The 25,734-nt window shown below is 35.9% G+C and overlaps 1 pseudogene; it reads left to right on the top strand.

Moving 5' to 3' along the window:
- LOC114217728 (protein downstream neighbor of Son-like) overlaps positions 1-25,734 on the top strand; it is a 98,801-nt pseudogene that overhangs the window by 48,704 nt on the left and 24,363 nt on the right.

Raw genomic sequence — 25,734 nt, 5'->3', positions numbered from 1 at the left:
TCCTCAGCATCAGCCTTGAATCTTTCAACTTATCTCACAGACCAGCTGAGAAACTGATCTTCATAAAATGTATCACTCTTCTGATGTCAATACGTTTTATAACTGTAGCATCAAATGCAAAGATTTACAATCTTTTTTCCCAGTTATAAATCTCCTAAATGTCCTTGCTTCATGATGATAACTGACATTTTTGTGGCCTTTCAGTAATTAATGTGGCCTTGGATATCATGGACAATACATAGAATGCCACAAACTTGTTAGAAATAGGGTTGAGACCTTGCACTAGTATCTTCACTATTACTTATTATGTGTCTGTAGGAAATGTCTATTCAGAAGCAAGGTGAAACTCACGTCCACCAGAATCTTTAAGAGTGAAAGAATCCATGCTTCTTGCTTCTATCCATCCCTCCTAAGCCAACATTTATCACCTAATACAAAACAGGCATCCAATTCTTACGTCCCTAAAATCTTTTCCTGTGACTCCCACAAATGTTCCCTTAGGAGAGCAGAGCTAATTTCAGGTATAGGCTTCTAGGCTATGGTATGGATGTTACTTAAAAAGAGATGAAAACTCATTGGAGAGGTTTGGCCAGAAGTATGATGTATTCAAAACAAATGTATCAGTTAGAAGTCCATTGCAATGTCCTAGGTAAGAAGTAGTATGGTTAGGTAATAACAATGGGAAGGAGAAGTATTTGGCTGAAGATTATAAATATTGCAAGTTTTAGCCAAAAGAATTTGATTATGCCAAATATAAGATGAGAGCACAAGAGGAGTCAAAGCTGACTTAAGGTTTTTGGACTAAACTGCATACAAAAAAAAAAAAAATGAGGGAATATTGTGGCAACAATTGATTTTTTGGAACAAAACTAAAAATCAAGAATTCAATTTTGGTTATTTCAATTTGCAGATACTAATTAGAATTCCAAGAACAGAATTTCAGATGGTAGTTAGATATGTGAGTGTCAACATACAGAGGCAGGTATGAGACTTGATATATATTTGGCAACGGAATTAACTTCCAAATTTGTGTCTTAACAACAAAATATTTATTATGTATTTATTTATTTATTTGACAGAGAGAGAGAGAGAGAGACAGTGAGAGAGGGAACACAAGCCGGGGGAGTGGGAGAGGGACAAGCAGGCTTCCCACCGAGCAGAAAGCCCGATGTGGGCCTCGATCCCAGGACCCTGGGACCATGACCTGAGCCGAAGGCAGATGCTTAACGACTGAGCCACCCAGGAGCCCCAAAATATTTATTTTTTAAATCACAATTCAGTATATGTTGTATGGCTCTCTAAGAAATGGTACTGGGCTCTTGTCTCCTCTCATTATATGTTGCCATCTTTAATTTTTTTAATTTGAATATAGTTGATACACAACATTATGTTCAATGTACATGTACCACATAGTGATTCAACAACTCTGGACATTATGTTATGCTCACAAGTGTAGCTACCATCAGTCACCATGCAACACTATCACAATACCTTTTAGTATATTCCCTATTTTCTGGTATATTTTATTCCCATTACTTACTCATTCCATAACTGGAAGCCTGTATCTCCCACTCCCCTGCACCCCTTTGGCCCATTTTGCCCATCCTCACACACCCATCCCCCTGGCAATTATCAGTTTGTTCCCTGTATTTATAGGTCTGATTCTGCTTTTTGTTTATTTGTCTTGTTTTGGATTTCACATAATTGAAATCATACGGTATTTGTCTTTATCTGACTTATTTCACTTAGTATAATACCCTCTAGGTCCATTGCTGTTCTTGCAAATGGCAAGATTTCATCCCTTTTTGTGGCTGGATACTATTCCATTGTGTATATATACCACCTCTTCTTTATCTGTCCATCTGTCATTGGGCACTTGGGCTGCTTCCCTATCCTGGCTACTGTAAATAACCCAATTAAAAATTAAGCAGAGGACCAGAAGAGACATTTTTCCAAAGACATATAGATGGCCAACAGACAAATGAAAACATGCTCAACATCCCGAATCATCAGGGAAATACATATATAAACCACAATGAGATATCATACCTTTCAGGATGCTATTATCAAAAGGTAAGAAATAACAAGTGTTGGCAAGGATGTGGAGAAAAAGGAATGCTTGTGCATTATTAGTGGGGATGTAAATTGGTGCAACCACTATGGAAAACAATATTAGAAATTCTTCAACTAAAATTAAAATGGGAATACTATATGATCTGTTAATTCCACTCCTGGGTATTTACCTAAAGAAAATGAAAACACTAATTTGAAAAGATATGTGCACCCATTTATTTATTGCAGCCTTATTTACAACATAGCCAAGATATGGAAAAAGCCGAAGTGTCCATCAATAGATGAATGGATAAGGCAGATGTGTGATGCTATCATCTTAAACACATGGCCTGTGTAGCCACCACAACAGATAATACAGAATATAGAAAAGCATGTAGGGATCATTATGCCAAGGCCTGAAGGATTAAATATACTTTTTCCTGCATAATATTGTTCAGAACACAGTCATCAGGCACTAAACTAATTGCAGAAGAAAGCTGAGAAATGTTTTCAGCCTATCGGTCCATGGACAGCTAATGATCAATAAATACTGGGCAGTCTTTAACACACACTTATGCAGAATTAATGAAGGCTCTCTTTACAAGATTACACTGCGTTGTGGTTCAATATTTCTTATTTATTCTGTGGGGAGGGGTTTCTTTTGACACAGGTGCACTTGTGGGCACAGGTATCTTGTACCATAGAAAATAACTAGGCATTGCTCTCTCCAGCTCTAAGACTTAGGGAATTTAAGAAAGGTATCTTGTAAAGGGTTACATGGGCAGGAATATCTTGTGCCACAAGGGGGCTTTAGACTGAAGCATTTTGTTATAAATGGTTAAGTTCTCTTAACTGGGAGAATCAATTGTATCAAATGCGCAGAATAACGAGACTTCTGAGAAATGATAGTCAGATTCAACATTTAGAGATTAATTGCTGCTTGAGAGAAATGATGACGACAAAGACCTTTTCAGAGTCAATTAAAAGAATAGAAATATTATAGCTGTAAAAATGAGCAGAGATATGGGCCAATAGCTGGAGAAGATGTAGAGCTGCAAGAGAGATGTACCTTTTTTTTTCTTTCCTTTTGTGTGTGTGTGTACTTTTCATCTCTGTGACTTATTTTAAAACTGAAAGTTTGTGCCTCTTCATCTCCTTTACCTATTTTTCTTATCCCTTCATCTGCCTCCCTGTGGCAATCACTAGTTTATTTTCTATGAGTCTTTTTCTCTTTTTTGGTTGTCCCTTTTTTGTTCATTTGTTTTGTTTTTTAGATTTGACATACAAAGGAAATCATGGTATTTGTCTTTCTTGGACATATTTCACTTAGCATGATACCATCTAGGTCTATGTCGTCACAAATGGCAAGATCTCATTATTATTTTCATGAATGAGTAATATGCAGTTGTGTATGTATTCCACATCTTTATCCATTCATCATCAATGGATGGAGATTTGCTTTTTCTTCTTTTCTTGTTTTTTCATGCGCTGGCTTGTACAATGACAGGACTAATTCACTGAAGATAAAACCATCATGAAGATTTGAACAAGACAGGAATAACTGCATATGTAATGTGATCAAATAATCAAACACCCATTGGATTCAGGACACAAGAACACCTGGCATTACTCAGGACAACAAATGATTCATCATTCAGTCAAGGGGCAAGGAAGCTAAGAATTCTGGTAGTTTTGTGTGTTTGAGTTTGGCTTCATTTTTATACAAAGCCCTCTGGAATTGAAATACTAGATTAGAAGGGAAGTATTAAAAAGTCATGCATGCAGGCTGGAATGTGGGTTGCTTGGGCACCATGGAAGTGTTAGAACTGATATGGACAAGATCTAGGATTTCACCATGGAATGATGAGTAAGTAGACAAGAGGAAAAGATATTTGGGATGAATTCAAGGACTTGAGGATGTATAATCTGTGTAACAATATCAAATATAGGTTTATTTACTTTTATTTTTTTCAGAGTAAATTTCCTCCCAGAAGATTCCTGAATCTCTCATCAAAATAGAACAAAATGATCATCTTGGGCCCCTGAAGTGTAACCATCACCCTAGGTATTGCAAAATGCTGCTTAATGACCCTAAGGAAAATACGCTTGTTGTTCTGTCCTATAATAAAGATAGAAAATCAGAATTTAGCTAACTTAAAACTAAAATTCAGTTTAATAAGCTTGACATCCTAATTCTTCCTGTCAATTTATCCTTGGTAATTATATCAGAATTAAACATAAAATTAATTCATTACTCTTGTTCTAAATGCATGAATATCAATCAATCAGAAAGGCAAAAAGTAGAAGCAATAAGAATTTTCTAAGATGAAAATTTTAAATTGACTAGAATTAAAGAATAATGGCATACAAGTATGCCTTTCTAAAACAGAGTTCAATTTAAAGCAAAATTTTCTTTTTTTAAGGAATATTAATTTGACCCCAAACCTCACATTTCATGGTTATTAAATTCCATTTTTTCTTAATTTTGACTGCAATTATATAGATGTTTTAGTTTATAACAAAAGACTCAGTATCATTTTTATTTTATTTTATTTTTTTAAAGATTTTTTTAATTTATCTGACAGAGAGAGAGAGAGAGAGAGAGCACAAGCAGGGGGAGCAGCAGAGGGAGAGGGAGAAGCAGGCTTCCCACGGAGCAGGGAGCCCGATGTGGGGCTCGATCCCAGGACCCTGGGATCATGACATGAGCTGAAGGCAGATGCTTAACAGACTGAGCCACCCAGGCGCCCCAAAAGACTCAGTATCATTTTTAAAACACACTTGATCAAGAAATAAATGTAGCTGTTAATACCAATTAATAAACTAATATGTATATTAAAATACTGCTCAGGAAATATTAAGATATGAGCAAACAGAAGTCCAAAATTATATATAATTGGGCCTTTTCTACACTGCACTTTCAAATATATCAGAAAGGAGGAGGAAGGAGAGAGGGTGGAAGGAGGGTAGAAATTAAAAAATATATATATATATCTAAGAATAATTTTCTTAGTTGCAGGAGAAATGATGTTACATTGCAATATACATTTAAAATCAAAGGAAAAAAAACTCGATTCACTACTTTCCTGCTACTTTTCTTTCCGGAGTCCTGCCAAATGTCATTATTAAGGGTGGCTATTTACATACAGTGCCATAACATGATAAGCTTAAAGGTCAAAGTCTAGAGCAGAAAGAACTTCATTAAAAAGGCCACATTTTAGAAATAAGAAGGCCTTTTACAAGTAATGTTAAATGGGGAATTAAGGCAATGACCCAAATAATTAAAGTAAAACAAACCCTATGAATCTGAGAGAAAAATAGAAGTTCGAGGCTTAAATCATCACAAATTACTGTCTACATTCATCAAATTAATGGGGTAATCGCTCGGCTTGCACTTTAAATAGGCTACGTATCTTCCAACTGAAGTCATATCTCTATGCAGACACTGATTTATTGACTTTTGTTTTATTCTTTCCAAATGGCATAGTGATTGATTTATTTTAATAAAATGAACTAATTTTGATATTAAGACACTAAAAACTTTGTAATTGGTCTATCATAAGTGATTGTGTTTATTTTTATTTTTGGAAATCCATATGTTAAAAGGGTCATACAAATTTTAAAATTGTATTGTAGCAAAGGTCGAAACTGAAAAAAATGTATCCATTTACTATCTAAAAAGTAGAAATTAGAAGCACATGACTCCTATAGTCTGTATAGCTGTTATTTCCTAAAATACTTTTAAAACCAATGCTGCCAATGTCCATGATCTCATATATGTCACAGTCGTCAAACGGCCCTGTCAACTGATGTCCAATGATGGGCATTTTTCTGTTCCAACTGTTTCTTTGGGTTCCTTTCCTCTCTTCCTCTATCCCTTCCCCCACCCTCTATCCCTTTCTTCTAGGTCTTTCTTTCTTCGCCACAGGAGAACAATGGAAAACAGGACATAGTAAAGAATGTAGGAAACATTTACTAAAAACGGGATATCATCTTGGAGTTTTGAGTGTTTAAGCCCAAACTAAGTTAGTTACAACTATTTAAAAAAAAAAATAAAGTTCAAATTTTCAAGTTAGATGGTAATTTTAAAGCAAAAAAATTAAAATAAGAGGAATTCTACAAGAAATAAGCCATTGTAAAAGAAACTAAAAATATTTTTAATTATGAGAATGAGTCTGGCTGTTGCCTGGGTATGAGGCAGGAACACAGATAAAAACCAGAATGGCACACCTAGAAAGTGTTATCAAAACATTCTGCGGTAGAGGTTGTTACACTTGTGAGACTAATTGAACATGTCTGGGAAATAAAATTCTTCCCGTCCCCCAAATTCTCCAAGGAAGCTTGAGCAACTGATAGTCACATTCCTCTTAAGGCATACAAAGCAGTACTGAGGGAAAGGCATAAATTTTAGGACAGAGATAGGTAAATGTATCCCCTCTACCAGACAGGTTGACTCAGAGAGAATTAGAGTCATAGAAATACAAGACACCTTAATTGTGGATTTAGGAACATACTAAATATTAGCATTATGTAAGGCGTATTGGAGACCGGTAGTGAAGTGAGATGGTTAAGTATGGAAATCTAAGAGGGAGGAGAAGTCAATTCCAAGTACAATTTGTAATTTGCCCATCCTCGAATACTTGCCAAATGACACGGGAAAGGCTTTTACTTAAATCCCACTGCAGACTATAGGCGCATAGGATACACCTGTTGTTCTCAATAAAAGATGTCATCTGGACACTGCAGGTAAGGATATTTCAGAGGAGGATAATAAAGATGAAAAATTAAAGTTTCAGGGTCAGTACCCTTTAAGTCTGAAATTAAAACATGGGGAGAAAACATTCAAGTCAAAATTAAAATAGCACTCGCGTGAGAACATCTCAGAGACAAATCTACCAATGAGATGTGCATAAGCACAAGTTTTTGAGTTAGAGATGAATTACTGGAAATCACATGAGATTTCCCAAATTTGCTAAATAATGTCGCATCCAGTCCTGAAATGTTATTGCAGAAAATTAAATCCTTATGATTTGGCAAGGAACCGTAGCATATGTACAGTTCAAAGGGAAGATTACTGATGGACTATTTTTTCCACTTTTACGGTGTAATTTAACCCCACCCCCCCTAAAGATTTCTACGTTCCTATTTTATATTCTTTCTGTAGCTCATTGTTGAAAGAAGTATATGTGGGACGGTCACACTGGTGAGTTCACACTGAAGGACAATGTTCCCATAGTTCAGGGGGAGCTTAAGGAATATACAAAAGACAGCCCTGGACTTCTCTGCAGTCATTGTTATAGATCTGTGGAGTGTGGTCTAGAGCTCCTGCTTTGTGAGGGACTGTTAGATTGGGGAATTCCTTCATTCTCATCTTTTATACCCCAGACTTTGAATATTGTGAACCCTAAATTTGATGCGAATTTCATAAGAACAAATTCGACAACAATAGATATTCAAAGTTCATGCAAACATATTCAATTTTACCATACAGAAAACTTACCCCAAATTGTGGAAAAGATACTAATTTTGATATAGAAGGCTAGTTTATCAAATAGGTAGGTAATATGAAAGTTACTTAACCAGAATTAAGGTAACTGCCTGGATTTTTGTATGCTCTCAAATTCACAGACTTAATAAAGGGGTAAATTTGAACTCTTGAAAGAATGTGTTTTTTAAATACCTCCAAAGTTATTAACATTTACACTATATAGAGTGAAATGGTGGTTTAACAAATAGTTATACTTCCAAAAGACTGAGTCATGAAAACACTCATTTTATAATACCTGTTACATCTTACTACTAAATAACTACTACTAAATACATCAAGGAACAAAGCAGACAAAACTTTTATTCCCCCAGGATTTAGGGTTTAGTGGCTTATTTGCATGTGATGAAAGGAGAAAGAAACCAGTCTAGCTACATTTAATTCAAATAATGATTATAGTCTGACTAATCCAAGGGAAGTATAAGATTTTCAAGTTTTTTGTGGTTGTTGTTGTTGTTTCTCAATTCATATGTGGCATTTACACAGAGTATTCAAATCTTAAGTGTATGGCTTGATGTTGGATATATATACTCATGTAACCCCTCACAGACTTCCGTCAAATAATAGAACATCTTCAGAAGTTCAGAATCCTATCTGATGCCCTCTCATTGGTACTATCAATTCCCCTAGTGAGGATAATGACTATTTTTATTTCTATCAGCAGAGATTAGTTTTGCCTGATCTGGAATTTTTTACGTTTTCCATTCGACATTGTATCTGTGTTTTGTGTGTAGCTATTTTTTCTACTTATTGCTATGTTGTATTTAATTGTATAAATATACAAACATTTATTTCTTTATTAAACTGATAAAGATAGTTGAGATCAGGTTTAGTTTTGTAGTACTGTATATAAAGTTTCAAAGAAATAGTTGTATGGGGCACCTGGGTGGCTCAATTGGTTAAGGGTCTGCCCTTTGGCTCAGGTCATGACCCCAGGGTGCTGGGATCCAGTCCCACATCAGGTTCCCTGCTCCGCGGGGAGTCTGCTTCTCCCTCCGCCTCTCCTCCTCCCCCTGCTTGTGCTCTCTCTCTCTCTCTCTCAAATAAATAGATAAAATCTTAAAAAAAAAAAGAAATAGGTGTATATGTCTTGCAGTGGGCATATGTGCTGCATTCAGATCTGTTAGATGTTCAATTATGAAAAATTCAGGGTCATAGGTCATGAATATACTTAATGCTAAAGTGTTTTCTGACATGATAAGATTACAATCTTACCAGCATTGTCTGAAAGCTCAGTTATCAAGTTTTTCCATACTCTCATCAAAAGTTAGAATTTCCTGTCTTTTGAATTCTAATTAATCTGGTATTCATGTAGCAGTATCTCATGTTGGTTTTAATTTGCATTTACTAAAGAAAAGTTACACTGAAACAAAGTTCTACTGAAAGAAAAAGTTATACTGAAAACAAATTTATATGTTTATTGACTACTGAAATAGTATTTTTCTGAATGCCTTTTTCTCTCTCATTTTATTAACTTTGCTTTTTTTCTCATGTACATTAGGGTTTTTAAAATATGTTTTTACACAGCAACAGATACATGTTTAGGAAAAATGCATGTAGTTTTCAGAAAGGGATAATACTCCTCATGACTGGTTTTCATTCTTTTAATTGGATATTTTCATGAAGAGAAGTTCTTGACTGTGTATTTGGTTAATTTTGATTTTTTTCACAGGTGATGCTTTTGACATTCTATTTAAGAAAACCTTATCTAAAGTTACTACAAGTTTATAAAGATATTCTTTATGTTTGTTTCTGTGAGCTTTATTGTTATACATTACTGTTTTAAGTTTACCAAACATCTGAAATTAATTTTTGTGTGCAGTATGAGTCAAAAATTAAGGTTCATAGTTTTCAAACAAGGATAGCCAATATATCCAGTGCAAACTACTGAAACTGAAATGAAATGGTAACTGTTGTAAATTAGGTGACCACATTTTTAGGCTCCTGTTTCTGTATTCTCTATTCTGTTCCATTTGTTTGTCTATCCTTACATCCATAACTACACTGTTTTAGTTATTATAGCTTCATTATATGTCAGCAAACTCGGTCCTATAAATTCCCCATTTTTTTCATATTTAAGATTACCCTTTACATTTTAGAATCAGTTTCTCAAATCTCAGATTTTTACAAAATCTTTATTGGGATTATTTTCCCCAAATAGACAGACAATACAGATTGAACTCTGTTCAGAGTGGGTTTTAAGCATTGTTCACACATGCATGTCTGTATTTCCCCTTACAGCTAAGAGATAGTCCATACAAGATGCACCCATTTTGTGTCTCTATTGAATATCTGAGATATTTCCCAGGTTCCCTACAGCTTCATGTGCTCTGGATCTCATCCTCTGTCTTAAAGGTAGCTCATGGCTGCTAAATATTTTGTCCGCCCTTAGCTCCCCCACTACTACCTTCTGTTGGAATTCTTGGTTCTCTTATAGCAGAGCCTCATCTATTACTCTACCCTGCCTGGCCTTGGCTATCACCCTTGCCTCATGTTGGAGCTGATAAAAAATGGCTGGAAAGAACACCCTTTAGTCAAATGATAAAAACTTGCTATATATTTTAATGAGTGGCTGGTCTGTGGACTTTTCTTCCCTATATAATCCACATAAAACAAAACTTTGTCCCTATTTCTATGTTTGTGTCTATCAGTTTCTGGGCAGCAGGAATAGCAGGAAATGATGCAATCATGGCTCCCATGTCCCTTAAAACTAGAAGTGCAAGAGAAGCTATAAAAAAATGGAAGTATTGAATTTTCTGTTTTTAATAAAAGAAAAGGGGAATAAGAAGCATACAGCATCCAGAACAAGCTTGGGATAGGGAGGAGCAAGCAATCAGTGATGAGGATGAAAAAAGATTCGCCTGTTTGAAAGAGATATATATGTGCAAGAGGAAAAAAAAAAAAAAAAACACAGACACACTCTCTACCAAGCAGTATAAAGAGAAACATGAAATGCAAATGGATCACAGACCTGGGTCTGTTGTGTTGATGAAAGGAATCAACATTTTTCCTTTGCTAATTTTTTGGACATACAGGAAGAATCTCCTCGCTACCTCTGGTTCACAGGCTGGGCTTCTACCAACCGTCTTATCCCCTGTAGTTTCCTGAGGTATCACAGTGCAAATGCTTAAAGCATGACATATGCATGTGAAGTCCCAACCCCTTTCTGGATACAAACCAATTTAGTTTGGAGGTTACAAACCCTATTCATGCCTCATTCTCTAGATTCTGTGACTCTGCTACTCAAATCTTCACAGAGCACACCATTTTCTGCAGGACTGTAGACACATGAGCCAACTGCTCTGTTTAATACCTGTCCACCAGTGAATAACGTCCTTGATAAGGAGACTGCTCATGAGGAGCTTACTAACTGTATACTGCACCTGAAGACTGCAAACCAACATAGTCAAAGACCGTTACTAGAGGGCGCCTGGGTGGCTCAGTTAGTTAAGCGACTGCCTTCGGCTCAGGTCATGAACCCGGCGTCCCTGGATCGAGTCCCACATCAGGCTCCGTGCTCAGCAAAGGAGCCTGCTTCTCCCTCTGACCCTCTCCCCTCTCATGTACTCTCTCATTCTCTCTCTCAAATAAATAAATTAAAAAAATAAAAAGACCGTTACTAGAGAAATCATCTTGACAACATGTGGAAATGAGTGACTACGTTTAAAATTGGAGATCCTGGGACACTTGGGTGGCTGTCAGTGAAGCGTCTGACTTTGGGTTTTGGCTCAGGTCATGATCTTGTGGTGGTAAGACTGAGCCCCACGTGGGGCTCTGCACTCAGAGTGGAATCAGCTTCAGATTCTCTTTCCCTCTGCTTCTCTCCCCACTCGCACTCTCTCTTTCTCCACATCTGTAAAAGAAGTAAGCAAATAAAATCTAAAATCAGAGACCCTAAACCCCAAAGAAAGACTAAAAGGAATCTTTGAGGAAAAAAACCTTCTAGCAAGAAAATTCAAGATTCTTATACCCTTGGCTTTAAAGTTCATTTTGGAAGTTAAAAGAAATATATTTTTTGTAGAATTATTATTTTTTATTATGTTATGTTAATCACCATACATTACATCATTAGTTTTAATATTCAAATGTTATTGATAAATATTAACTTTTTATGTTAACTTTTTTGCATGCATTAAGCAGTAGGATTAAGGTTTTAAATCAATATTTTGTTTTTATTATTTTCAGATTAGATATTCAGATATGAAGATAACTCAAAACTTTTTTTAAAGCACCTCAGATAACTTGAATGAAAATTTTAGATTCCTACAACCTAATTAAAAACTGAGAATAAATGTCACTGTTTCCTTCCAATTGGGAAATTAAGGCTAACTTAATAGCAGTTATCTCCTGGTATTGTGACCGATGGCATCAGGCAAAACTGTATTACTTTAACAATTTAAAATTATTAGCAGGCTCTAGTTTTATAAAGGTAGAAAACAAATGTAGACAATATCTCCTGAGCTGATTGTTGTTGCTTCTACTCTAGCTTCTTTCCCACTGATTTACAATTCCTCTATTCTCCAATATATTAAGTTTGTTTTTTAATGCATGTTTATTCAGATAAGGGTAATTTGTATTCTATACAGAATAATGTTAAGGGCTGTAAAGTATGCTCAACTGTCATAGCAAAGTTATATTAACGTGCTTGTAGATATTTGTGTGTGTGTGTATGTATATTTACATATATATTTCAAATTTTCTTAAAAGAAAATAAACATTGAGAAGGATAACAAGGGAAGGCACAATTTTGGTATCTCAGAAGCAGATAAAATATTTCAAGAACATATGAACTATTTTCTGCATCAATAATGGTGGTTGACTAATATTGTATCAGAAACAAATCCACTGGGATTTGTCAACATGGAAGCTACTGGTGGTCAAAAAACAATAATATTGGTGACAAGGGGAAGATGAAACTCAAAGTGCAGTGGTTTGAGAAGAGAATGAGAGGTAAAAAAAAAAGTGATTAACTCCTTAGAGAAGAGAAAATTGTGTTCCCTTTTTTCTCTGACACTTTAAAAACCTAAGACACAATGAGAGACAGTTTGGAGTAGTACCACTTTAGAAATGAAGAAGTAGATTCAAAATGAAGCAGAATTTTAAGATAGACTGAGTAATTGGAGACCTTCAGTGTGTATCTACCAGTACTAAGTAAAGAGAAACATTTTGTAAGAGTTGTTTCTTTGTGGGGACAAGAAATTGACTTAGCAAAGACCTTCTTTAGTTCTGTTTTTACCTGACCTCCACTATATAACTTTAAAATAGCTGCCTGTCTTAGCTAAAATAGGCTTTATGATTAATTTATTCATAACTTTCCTCTAATTCATCTCCCAGGCTTTTCCAGGGTTGTGGGGAGAGGGAGGCGAAAGAAAAATTGATTCTGAATGAAAAAGGAACAATGATTCTGACAAAGAAATTTATCAAAAAAGTATATGATTTCTTTGACACTCCATGTTTCTTAAGCCCCTAAGGCAGAGAGAAATTAACCACACTCCTAGAAGACAATGAGCTCAGCTGTTGACCCTATGGGGGTTACTTAAGAAGAAAAAAAAATATCAACCATCTGCCCGTCACTCAGTGAGGATAAGGTTTAGCTTACACTTAAAGGTTCCTATTTTATTTCTCACCTATTGTATCACTCAGCATTAATAATGGGTCAGGATCTGTGCATTTTTTTCTGCCTTGATTTAGGTATTTCCTCTTTCTAAAGTGAATTTTTTCAGTGAGGTTGAGTTGAAGGCATGTGGTATGTACTCACATTATCCTAAGGCCTTTTGGATGTTATATGTATTAAGGATTTGTTTCCTTTCCAGTGATGGGTTTCGATCCACATTTTAAGTTTGTGGGTTTGGGATAGATGAAGGCAAAGACGCCTACTGATGTTAAAACTGCCTGCAAAACAGAGGCCACTCCACACACCATCACAGCCCAGTCACACTGTATACTGAATTTAGGAGTGAAATATTGAGACAGAATTAAGGTATCATCCTGTCATGCTTCATCATCTATTCATAAATGTCCCACTTAGATTTTGAGGGGAGGGGTGGCTGGTTAAGAGTAGAATCCAGTTTGGAGAATCTGATATCACAGATGTCTGTCTTCATCTGCACCCATTACTGGTATGACTAAGGATTTCTGCCCACTTCATTGTAAACAATGACAAAATCTCATTTCATTTCTAGTTTTTCATACTTTAAAGTGACGTCTCAGGTGTCTTATTTTATATTTTTAAAATATGAAAAATCTTCCTATTTAAGGGAAAATCAATGTTCCCTAGGGCTCAGGAATGAGCTGATTATTTGTCATAATTCTAAACAAAAAGGTAGGATCATTTAAATGGGATTTCAAATGTCTGAGAGGAATATTAACATTTAAGCTATAACCACAGACTTTTACTGTTATCAGATCTGATCAGTTAACAGAAGTGGGTCATTAGACCCATAGCTAGGACTTTCATTAATGCACAAAAAACCAAAATAATATTAATATTTCCACACTTACCTAATATGCACATAGAAGTGATGTTTACATCAGTATGTATTCAAGCACTAATTCTTTTTCTTACATTACTAAATTTTCCTAATCACATGTTGTGCTTTCATGTATTAATATAAACACACTGAGGAAAGACATCGTAAGAGGGAAAAACTGAATTCACAGTTGGTCGCTGAGTGGAACCGGGACATCGGCTCTTACGTAGTCAGATGGATATTTTCCAGGTTTTTTCTTTTCTTTTTTTTAAAGATTTTATTTATTTATTTGACAGAGAGAGACACAGCGAGAGAGGGAACACAAGCAGAGGGAGTGGGAGAGGGAGAGGCAGACTTCCCGCGGAGAGGGAGCCCGATGCGGGGCTCGATCCCAGGACCCTGGGATCATGACCTGAGCGAAAGGCAGATGCTTAACGACTGAGCCACCCAGGCGCCCCTTCCAGGTCTTTTCTAATTTCATTTTGCAGCACACATCTTACCCCTTCTTACCAGGCGGCATAGTCCCTACATTCTCATGATTGTCCTTCTGTCTCTTTGGCTGCTCCTCCTTCCCACCCTCTTTGTCTTCATCCCTGCTCAGCTAGAAACTGCGAACCAACCTTAATGTCACATCCAACTTGCAATAAACACAGATCCTGTGGATTCCATTTTCTCATAATCTAGAGTTTCACCTATTCTTTATTTCACTATTTTGGCCCAAATCACCAAAATTTGTTGTCTGACCACATAATTGCTGTTTTTTATTGACTGCTCCCCAAGGAACTCACACTTTTCATAGCCGCGCATTGTCAATGTTGTTCATTGTTTTTTGTTTTACTGTCAATGCTTATTGAGTAATATTTTCATCATCCCTGTGCTTATTATAGTGAAAGAGCTTCATATTTGAAAAAAACTTTAAATTACCATATCTGTTATTAATATAATAATCTATGTTATGGCTATCATTCCATACCATAATTTTCACAGCATACCTTTCAGCATGTTTTCATCCTTGTCATGCATTTGTATTCATGATCTAGTCTTACAGGCATTCCTTGGGGGAAAATATGGTATGTTCTTTCTGGACCCAAGGATTGCTTTACTTATTATCTTAAATAGCATTTCCGTACTTTTATATTGACTAACTCTGATTTGACATTTAAGTATCTGCTTAAATGTTACTTTATAATTAAGCATTTATTGATCTCTAAAATCGATTGAGGGCCAGAGTATATGATGGACTCATGGCATGCTGCATTTTACATGTTCTTTTTTTTTTTAAGGTTTTATTTATTAATTCGACAGAGAGAGACACAGCGAGAGAGGGAACAAAAGCAGGGGGAGTGAGAGAGGGAGAAGCAGGCTTCCCGCGGAGCAGGGAAGCCGATGCGGGGCTCGATCCCAGGACCCTGGGACCATGACCTGAGCTGAAGGCAGCCGCCTAACGACTGAGCCACCCAGGCATCCCCATTGTACATGTTCTAAAACTTGTAACACGCTTCATAATTTATTTGATGGTCTAGCACACTACTGTGCAAGCCCTACCAAGGAAGTGGTGATATGTCTGGTGCACAAGTGTGTTTCCAGCATTGCTCCATGCTGCACAGGAGATGATCAACTGATGAATTAATACTTCTTGCTTTAGAATTCACTAGACTTTTGGATGACATGAAAATGCAATTTAAGTTAATTCTCCCAATGAATTAATAACTGTTCTTTATTGTAAGAAGTATCTTTTATCTCACAAAAATCTCCATTTGCTGTATGTCGGTATTATCTCAGAATAAGGTAGTTTATTAGTTTTAAAAATCAGGAAAACATAAGAGTATGTGTAAGGGCATGAAACATTCTGGAATGAACACATCAGTCTACGGCTGCTTTTTAAAATGAGCTTACATGAAAATAGTGGGTTTAAACAATGAAAATAAACTCAAATGACCAATATAGTGGGAAGTGAAAACAGAAATTGGAAACAGAAAAGCAAAGGGATGAAAGAAAGAAAATAAATAAATAAATTGACATTATGGGAAACTGAATAAGGCTGAGATTCTCAGAATGTCTCAGGAATTAGAGGAGCCCATTTCCTCTGAAATTGTGGGGTGCCTATGAAGCTAACAATAGGAGAAATCATATATCTGTAAAAACAGAAAGTAGATCATGAGAATTTTCATTATACCTTCACACTGTTAAATTGTGCCCTCTCCCTTTGACAGCAGACTGAATTTTCTCTGGAGAAATGAACTCAACCAGATAGACTCAAAAGAGGTCTGAGATTAAAGTTGAGATTAAACTAAGGTTAAAGCTACTATGCTTTAAACATGGAAACAATTATAAAGTTTATCTTCAGAATAAAAGTGAGAACCCCTCCCAGGACACTATCTGCCACTAGCTATAAGAACCTATAAGAACATGATAGCCAGGCTTAAAAATGTCACACAGGAGACTAAAGACTTCTTCTCAGGAACACGTACCAGCCTAAGGAAACAAAACAAAACAAAACAAAACCTTAAGTACGCTCACTTTTATTTTTTTTAAAGATTGATTTATTTATTTTAGAGAGAGAGGGTGTAAGAGTGGGAAGAAGGGCAGAAGGAGAGGGAGAATCCAAGCACACTCCCCACTGAGAGCTTAGCCTGCTGCCCTGGGACTTGATCCTAGGACTCAGAGATCATGACCTGAGTTGAAATCAAGACCTCTGAAACAAATAATACATTATATGTTTAAAAAGAAGAAGAAGATAGCAGGAAGGGAAGAATGAAAGGGGAAATTGGAGGGGGAGAGGAACTATGAGAGACTATGGACTCTGAGAAACAAACTGAGGGTTATAGAGGGAAGGGGTTGGGGGGATGGGTTAGCCTGGTGAGGGGTATTAAGGAGGGCACGTCCTGCATGGAGCACTGGGTGTTGTACGCAAACAATGAATCATGGAACACTACATCAAAAACTAATGATGTAATGTATGGTTATTAACATAACATAATAAAAACAATAAATAAAAAATAAAAAAAGAGCCTGTCACTTAACCAACTGAGCCACTCAGGTGCCCCACCCCACCCCTTTTTAGATATCCTTTCTGTAATGGACTGGAAAGACCACTCCACAAGACCAAGACCAAACCAAACCAAAAAAACAAATCAGCAAATCCCATCAACCTACAAGAACTTCCAATGAACTTAGATACAGTCTTACTCTTAAATATGAGGAAAGAGCCAAAGACTTACCCAACCTTTGCAAGAAAACTCTAACATGAAACACAGATACCAAAGCAAGCAGACCCATAAAGGAATCCAGGGAAAGAGAGAATTCAGGGAACAGAAAAAAGCGAAAGAATTGGTAATTAGATACTATTAACATCCTGAAGAAAATAATATTTATTAGATAGGTAATCAATGCAAAACACTAGTAATAAAGGGACAGTAATAAAGACTTGCATGAGACTTTCCCCAAGTAAGAAACAAAATTGCTAAGCTAGCTGAAAGTACTGAGAGCAGAGTTATGCTTCTTTTTTTTTTTAAATATTTTATTTATTTATTCATGAGAGACAGAGGGAGAGAGAGAGAGAGAGAAGCAGAGGGAGAAGCAGGCTCCCAAGGAGCAGGGAGCCCGATGCGGGACTCGATCCCAGGACCCTGGGATCATGACCTGAGCCAAAGGCAGATGCTTAACCATCTGAGCCACCCAGGTGCCCCAGAGTTATGCTTCTTGTGGAAAGTTAAGATATTTTTTATTGCAGACGTATGAAAAATCAGGCAAACAGAAAATAATTATCTTATTAATTCTAGGGAAAACACAAAATGTACATGTAAGAGAATAAAATCATAATATGGTAGATTTGCATCTATAAGTAGTAATTAATTACCAGATATTTATAATGTTAACATGTAATACTGAAGTAGCAAAAAATTATAATACAATTATAACATAAAATATATGGGGGTTGTACATGTGAGGACAGATACAAGGGAGTTAGTTGTATTTTTCCTAAGTAGGAATCCTAAGTTACATAAGGCTATTTCAAAAGAGGTAAGCCAAAAATTGTAAACACATTATTTTTGAGAAATGGAGACAAATTCAAAAAGAATAACTAGAGATGATCAACCCTTTGCTTCTGGATAATGAGAATCAGATGATGAGATATGGAGTGCCCTGAGTTTTTCATTATCTGTTAGGTAGAATTCTGTTTTAACTATGAAAATTTATACCTCTGATACAAATGTTTATAAACAAACCACTTCATGCCCAGGTATTCTAAAAAGCCCTGCAGGCCGAAGCATATCATAACAAGCTTTACTCTAATTCTAAGTAAATGCATGATTACTCAGGACACAGGTAAGGAAATTAATGAGATTTCTCTTTGAATAAATGGGTTGGAAATTCTGTATATTTATTTCCCTGAAATTATTTTCAATAATTAATAAGAGACAATTAAAATTTTAAAATAGCTGATTTTATTAAGATATATTTTATACCCATATACATATAAAAAGGTGATGAAGTGAATCAACATGAGGTATGATTTTCCTAATACAATAAGTGTAATTTTTTTTAATTCTGATGCTATTGCCATGGAATCATGCATAACCTGGTGCTTTGAGTATAAATGAAGACATTCTAAACAAGGTAACTTATTTCCTTTGTTCTATAAGAACTTGCGGATATATCAATATTCATGAAAAAAAGTTTGGTGGGTTTTTTTTTTAGATGTATTTATTTGTTTTGAGAGGGAGATAGAAAGCTCAAGCAGGGGTAGGGGCAGAGGGAGAGAATTTCAAGCAGACTCTAATTCTTTCAAGAAATATGAAGTATTTGAAATATCCTGTATTTGCTAACCAGTTCCACTGGATGCAAAACACAATTTTTTAAAGAGTTATTCTTTTAGATACTGCATCTTTTGTCTCTCAGATGACTTGTTCAAGACTCAAACTCAGTAAAGTATATGACTATCATTTTGTAATTTTTAATGCCTGTTGCCATTATTCACTTTATTATACAACTTTGCTTTGCCCATTAGAATTGTGTTTTCTAATTTTTTTCACAATAGTGTTTAGTTACATAAAGTTATTGACTGACCACATATATTTATCAATTCTCAAGACACTACCAAAGTGATACTAATTTTAATAGTAAAAAGGAATGAAATGCCAATGGCCATAAATCATTTAAAGACTCAGATTATCAAGTGAGAGATATACCTCTATATGAAATAAAACACCAAGTACAAGAAAGGTAAGAAAAGATTTAGAAAACTGGGAAATCCAGTATCTGTCTATTACAATATTCAGAGAAAGAACAAAGAAATCAAAATAAAGGGCATTATCATAAAATGGTAGGCACTAAGTGATGAGAGTTGAAATTTAAAAACATATATATACATGTTCGTTTTTTATTTTAAATTTTATATATGTGTGAGTGTGTGTGTGTGTGTGTGTGTGTGTGTGTGTGTGTGTGTCATGCCGGTGTTCAGATGCAAACTTTTTTTTAAAAACAAGTAAGACACAATCTGAAGGAAAAAAATCTGGCACCAAGCAATGTATAAAGAGTAGGGAGAAGGATAATTTGATTTAATGCAATGTTACAAAGTGAAAGTCTAGTTCTTGATCACAAAAGCCAAATGGAATTAAACCATAAAGTTATCTCTAATGTAAGGACTGAACAGATGCAGAAGACATTTATCAAGAAGACCAAACTATTTCCCTTCCCCTTCTTATAAGGATCCTTTGATAAAAGGACATGGATACACAAGGCTCATATGGTCCAGATGTAAGTAGCACACAGCCCCTATTGCTCCCCACCCCCGAGCAATACGGAAAGGGGAAATCTTAGCTAAAGTCAGAGAAAGGATAAAAAAGTCTTTATAACATTTGTATAAATACATAAATACAGACCAGTTTTTACGATCTGCCATGATATTCCAGACTTGAAGCTTCTGTCATTGAATTCAGACAAGTTATTTTTTCTAACAAGTCATATAATTATATATATATATATTTGCTTTGATGTTCTTAATAATCCATCTACATTAATATATAACAATATGTGGTGGAAATCATCAACTAGGAAAAAGCAGACCTGTAGAAGAGCTACAAATGGATTCAGGATGAGTACTGTTTTGTCTTAGGTGTGTGGTCCCAGACCAGATGGAATATACTCAGCTCTTCCTGCATCCAGTCATTAGTACAACTAAATACCCTGGAAATAATTCAAAAGGAAACAGTAAAGACATTGAGATGTGAAAAGAGAAAGGCAAATGGCTAGCAAGCTCCGGTCTTGAAGTATGATACTGTGGTGATTTTCCTGTTTTTTTCTGGATTGTTTTTGTTTTTGTTTTTGTTTAATCTCCCATTTCTCTTCCACATTTGCAAAATTAAGCCTGAGAGTATCCCAACCCAGAAAAACCATCAAAAAAACAAAATTCAAAAAATAATAATAATAAGACCTGGTGCCATGAAACTTCTAAGAGAAAAAAGTCCAACAAGTTCTAAGCAATGCTTTTCTGGATTTGACATAAAAAGCACAAACAACAAAGCAAAAATCAGTGAGTTGAGACTACATCAAATTAAAAAGCTTCTGCACAGCAAAAGAAACAATCAACAAAATGAAAAAACCTACAGAATGGGAGACGATTTTTGTAAGCCATATATCCGACAAAGGGTTAATATACGAAATATATAATGAACTTACAAAACACAGTAACACACACACACAATCTGATTAAAAAATGAGCAGAAGACCTAAACAGACTTTTTTTTTCCAAAGAAGATATCCAAAAGCCAAACAGACACATGAAAAGATGCTCAACATCACTAATCATTAGGGAAATGGAAATCAAAACCATAATGAAATATTGCCTCACACCTTTTAGAATGGTTATCATCCACAAGAGATAAGTCTTGTTCAGATAAGGGAATACTTGTGCCTTGTTGGTGGAATTATAAATTGGTACAGACCCTATGGAAAATAGTATGGAATTTCCTGAAAACATTAAAAGAGAATATTGAAACGATATATGCATTCCCATGTTCACTGTGGCATTGTTCACAATAGCCAAGATATAGAAACTTAAGTGTCCATCAGTGGATGAATGGATGAATGGATAAAGATATGTGTGTGTGTGTGTATACACACACATATACATATATATGATGGAATGATATTCAGCCATGAGAAAGAAGGGAATCTCGCCATTTCTAAAACATGGATGAACCTTGAAGACATTATACTGAGTGAGTTAAGTAAGACAGAGAAAGACAAATACTGCATGATATCACACATATGTGGAATCTAAAATGCTGAACTCATAAAAACAGAGTAGAAAGGTAGTTACCAGAGCCTGGGGGTGGGGAAAATGGGAATATGTTGTTTAAGGATACAAACTAGAAACTAGTAGATAAATACAGATTGGGGATCTAATGTACAGCATAGTAATTATAATCAACAATAGTGTATTATAAAAGTCAAAGTTTTTTTTTATTTTTTATTGTTATGTTAATCACCATATATTACATCATTAGTTTTTGGTGCAGTGTTCCATGATTCATTGTTTTTTCATAACACCCAGTGCTCCATGGAGAACGTGCCCTCCTCAATACCCATCACCAGGCTAACCCATCCCCCCACCCCCTCTCCCCTCCAGGACCCTCAGTTTGTTTTTCAGAGTCCATCATCTCTCATGGTTCGTCTCCCCCTCTGACATACTCCCCTTTTCTTCCTCTCCTGTTATCTTCTTCTTTTTCTTTTTCCTTAAAATGTGTTGCGTTATTTGTTTCAGAAGTACAGATCTGTGATTCAACAGTCTTGCACAATTCACAGCGCTCACCGTAGCACATTCCCTCCCCAATGTCTATCACCCAGCCACCCCATGCCTCCCACCCCCAACCACTCCAGTAACACTCAGTTTCTTTCCTGAGATTAAGAATTCCTCATATCAGTGAGGTCATGTGATACATGTCTTTCTCTGATTGACTTATTTCACTCAGCATAACACCCTCCAGTTCCATCCACGTCGTTGCAAATGGCAAGATCTCGTTCCTTTTGATGGCTGCATAATATTCCATTATGTATATATACCACATCTTCTTTATCCATTCATCTGTCAATGGGCATCTTGGCTCTTTCCACAGTTTGGCTATGGTGGACATTGCTGCTATAAACATTGGGGTACACGTACCCCTTCGGGTCCCTACATTAGTTTTTAAGAGCCTAGATCTTATTTGTTCCCACTACACACAAAAAAATAATAATTATTATCTGAGGTGATAGAGAGGTTAACTAATGCTATGGTGACAACCCTACTACAATATATAAAAATGTATCAAATATACATGTTGTACACTTTAAACTTACATAATACCGTATGTCATTTATATTGAAATAAAAATAAATTTAAAAAAGAAACAAAAACAATCATAACAAAACCAAGAAAAAAACAAGTCTCTTTGGTCTAAGCACCAGAATGAAGAAAGCCCAGCGGAGATCTAGAAAAGGGATGCATCTTATGATCATAGGCAGTAATAACTGTGAGCCTGAACTTCCCCTAGACATTGGGGCCACCAGAGCCTGGTTAGGCTGATCTATTCTATATGTCACAGCCACCAGCAGAGGTGACTAATCTACTGTCAAATACAACATCATCTTCAACAAGTTAGGTCAATGCCTTACTTATACCAAACTCACTAGCAGCTCTAGACTCCATCAATCTGCAGCTATGGGATCAGTGTAGTCCAAGCAGGCTTACCCATTCTCTGCTCCATATAAGAAGGCCATGGGAGTGTCCTAAGGACAAGAAGCAACCTGTTCTCCAACCAATATTTAGTGAATGTGGTAGGCCTGATCCATGCCCATCACAGAGTCACTAAATCCAGTTGGGAGAACCATACTTTATCTTACAACAGGCAGAAAAAGGCAGACATCTTAAACTCAACATGAATTATCATAGGTATCATTTTCTCTGTCCCACCATACCATGGCACAGAGGCAAGTAAGATCCAGCATCTCCCATATCTCTACCCATTGAACCTGGCCCAATGCCCCATGGCTGTCCACCTAATGACATAAATATCTCGATCTAGCTACTCATGGTCATCCACCCAACAGCAGAAGATCGTCTAAGCCAGGCATTTCTATACCCCCTCCCCCACCCATGTCAGGAGGCAACTGGAGTAGTTGCTTCCTTCTTCTGAGGGCACTGACAGAGCTATAATGAGAAGTTACAGGAACCCGGTGGCTGGAGAACAGGCCAGGAGATATGCTCTCTGTTCTGCAAGTCCATCTCCCCCCCCCCCGACTTACCAATACCAGGTGGCCAAGGAAAGCACCTTGCTACCAACATAGATAGAACTAGCATGGAGCCAGTAGGTGCTCCAGTGAAGCCCTAAGAGCAAAGCTGACTAGAATAACATTGCCAGGCATCAGAATGCTGAATTAGAATTACAGTCTACAAAAGTATTCCAAAACGTACCCATGAAACCATGGTAAATGAATGCAATGAAACCCATTACATAACCATGTAATACCAAGAACCATTAAAATACAAATGGAATGAGGAACGACAGTCAACTGATATGCATACTGAAAGGAATCATGATAGCCAGGTAATGGAACTATGTGACAAATTTCAAAGCAGCCACAAAAGAGTTACTTACAAATTCTATTAGAACAAATTGAACATATTAACAAAAAAAGAGAAAAAGAAAAAAAAAACAAATGTAAAAACAAGGAGACAATACCCACAAAGAAATTAAAATTATATATATAATATTATATATAAAACTGAAAATAAAGTAATTTTAAAAAGGCTCAGTAGTTGGGCTCCATAGCAGAGTGGAGATGATGGAACAGAATCAATGAACTTTTGAGGAAAAATCAATAGAATTTACTCAATCTGAACAACAGAGAAAATAGAGAAAAGAGGAAGGAAGGAAGGAAAGAACAAATCTTCAGGAATCTGTGGGACTGAGACAGTAAATCTAACATTTTACTGTTTGTATTATTGGCATCATAGGATGGTAAGAGAAAAAGAGTGAGGCTGAAAAGTTATTGAGAGAAAAGCTGAAAACTTGCCATATTTGTAAAACGACATAAACATAAAGATTCATGAACTTGAGAAAATCCACATAAAATAAGCCCAAATAAATCCATGCCATGCCATGTTATCATTAAACTTGTGAAAAATAGAGACAAAGATAAAATCTTGGAAATGGCAAGAGAATAATGACCTTACCTATAAGAGAAAGACCAAAAAAAATAAAAAAAGTAATAAAATATTTCTCAGAGACTGGAAGTAAAGGAATCATTAACCCCAAATTCTATACCCAGAGAAAATATTTTTCAGGTATAAAACAGAAATCAAGCATTCTCAATCAGAGTTGTGGAGGGAGGGAAAGAATTATTGCAAAGAGATTTATCTATCATCATTAATGGCAAAAAGAATATCTCAAAACAGAAAGGAAATAACAGAAGAGGTTCTGAATGTTAAAAAAAAAAAAAGAATAAATAGAGGTCAAGAGAATCAAATTTTTCTTCTCCTTAAATTTTCTTACATTTCATTAGATTTTTGAAGCAAAAATTCTAAAATTTAATGTGGTAGCCAGTGAAAATAAAGGAAATATTTATGGCAATTATATGTTTTCTTTTTTTTTTTAAGATTTCATTTATTTATTTATTTGACAGAGAGAGACAGGGAGAGAGGGAACACAATCAGGGGAGGGGGTAGGGGAGAGGGAGAGGCAGGTTTCCCGCGGAGCAGGGATCCCGATGGAGGGCTCCATCCCAGGACCCAGGATCATGACCTGAGGCAAAGGCAGACACCTAACAACTGAGCCACCCAAGCGCCCCAATTATATGTTTTCAATGAGAAGGGTAAAGGGACCTAAATGAAAGTAGGGATTTGATATTGTAATACCTAGAGCAACAAATAAAAATACTTGAACATATTATAAATAAATCAAGACAGAATCTTAAAAATGTCTAAGTTACCTAAAGGAAGGCAAACAAAAAGAGAGAGAGAGAGAGAGAGAAATACTGAGAAACAGATGACACAATTCAAAATTGAGAATAAAGACCTCTTGATACTCAACATTTTTTTTTAAATCCAGTTAGAAAATGGGCAAAAGACATGAGAAGTTGTTTCACTGAAGATAATCTATAGATGGCAAATAAGCACAGGAAAAGGCATTCAGCAGCATTAATCACTAGGTAAATGCTAATTAAAATCAAGTATCAACACACACCTACCAAATTGGCTTACAACTGTGATAATATCAAATGAGGATGTGGTGAAACTGGATCACTTACACATTTCTGGCAGGACTGGAAAATGGTATAGCCACTCTAGAAAACTATTTGGCAGTTTCTTCTAAAATAAAGATTCATCTGCCATATTACCCAGCAATTGCAAACTTGGGCACTTATCCCAGAAAAATAAAAATGTCTGTCCACACAAAAATTGTAGGCAAGTATTCATAGAGCTTCACTTGTAATAGGCAAACACTGGAAACAATCCACATATCTTTCAATGGGTGAATCAAGCTGTGGCCTATTCACACCACGCAGTACTACTCAGCACCAAAAATGCATAAATCATCCATACATGCAACCTGGATGGGTATCAACAACATTTTGCTGAATGGGGGGGAAAAAACCAACATTCAAATATTACATACTGTGTGA

The sequence above is a fragment of the Eumetopias jubatus genome, unplaced genomic scaffold (assembly GCF_037043125.1).
Source record: "Eumetopias jubatus isolate StellerSeaLion01/CBP00866 unplaced genomic scaffold, mEumJub1_p1.0 scaffold_1, whole genome shotgun sequence".
NCBI classification, from domain to species: Eukaryota; Metazoa; Chordata; class Mammalia; order Carnivora; family Otariidae; genus Eumetopias; species Eumetopias jubatus.
Note: the sequence above shows the minus strand (reverse complement) of the source record. Positions and strands in the feature narration are given on the sequence as shown.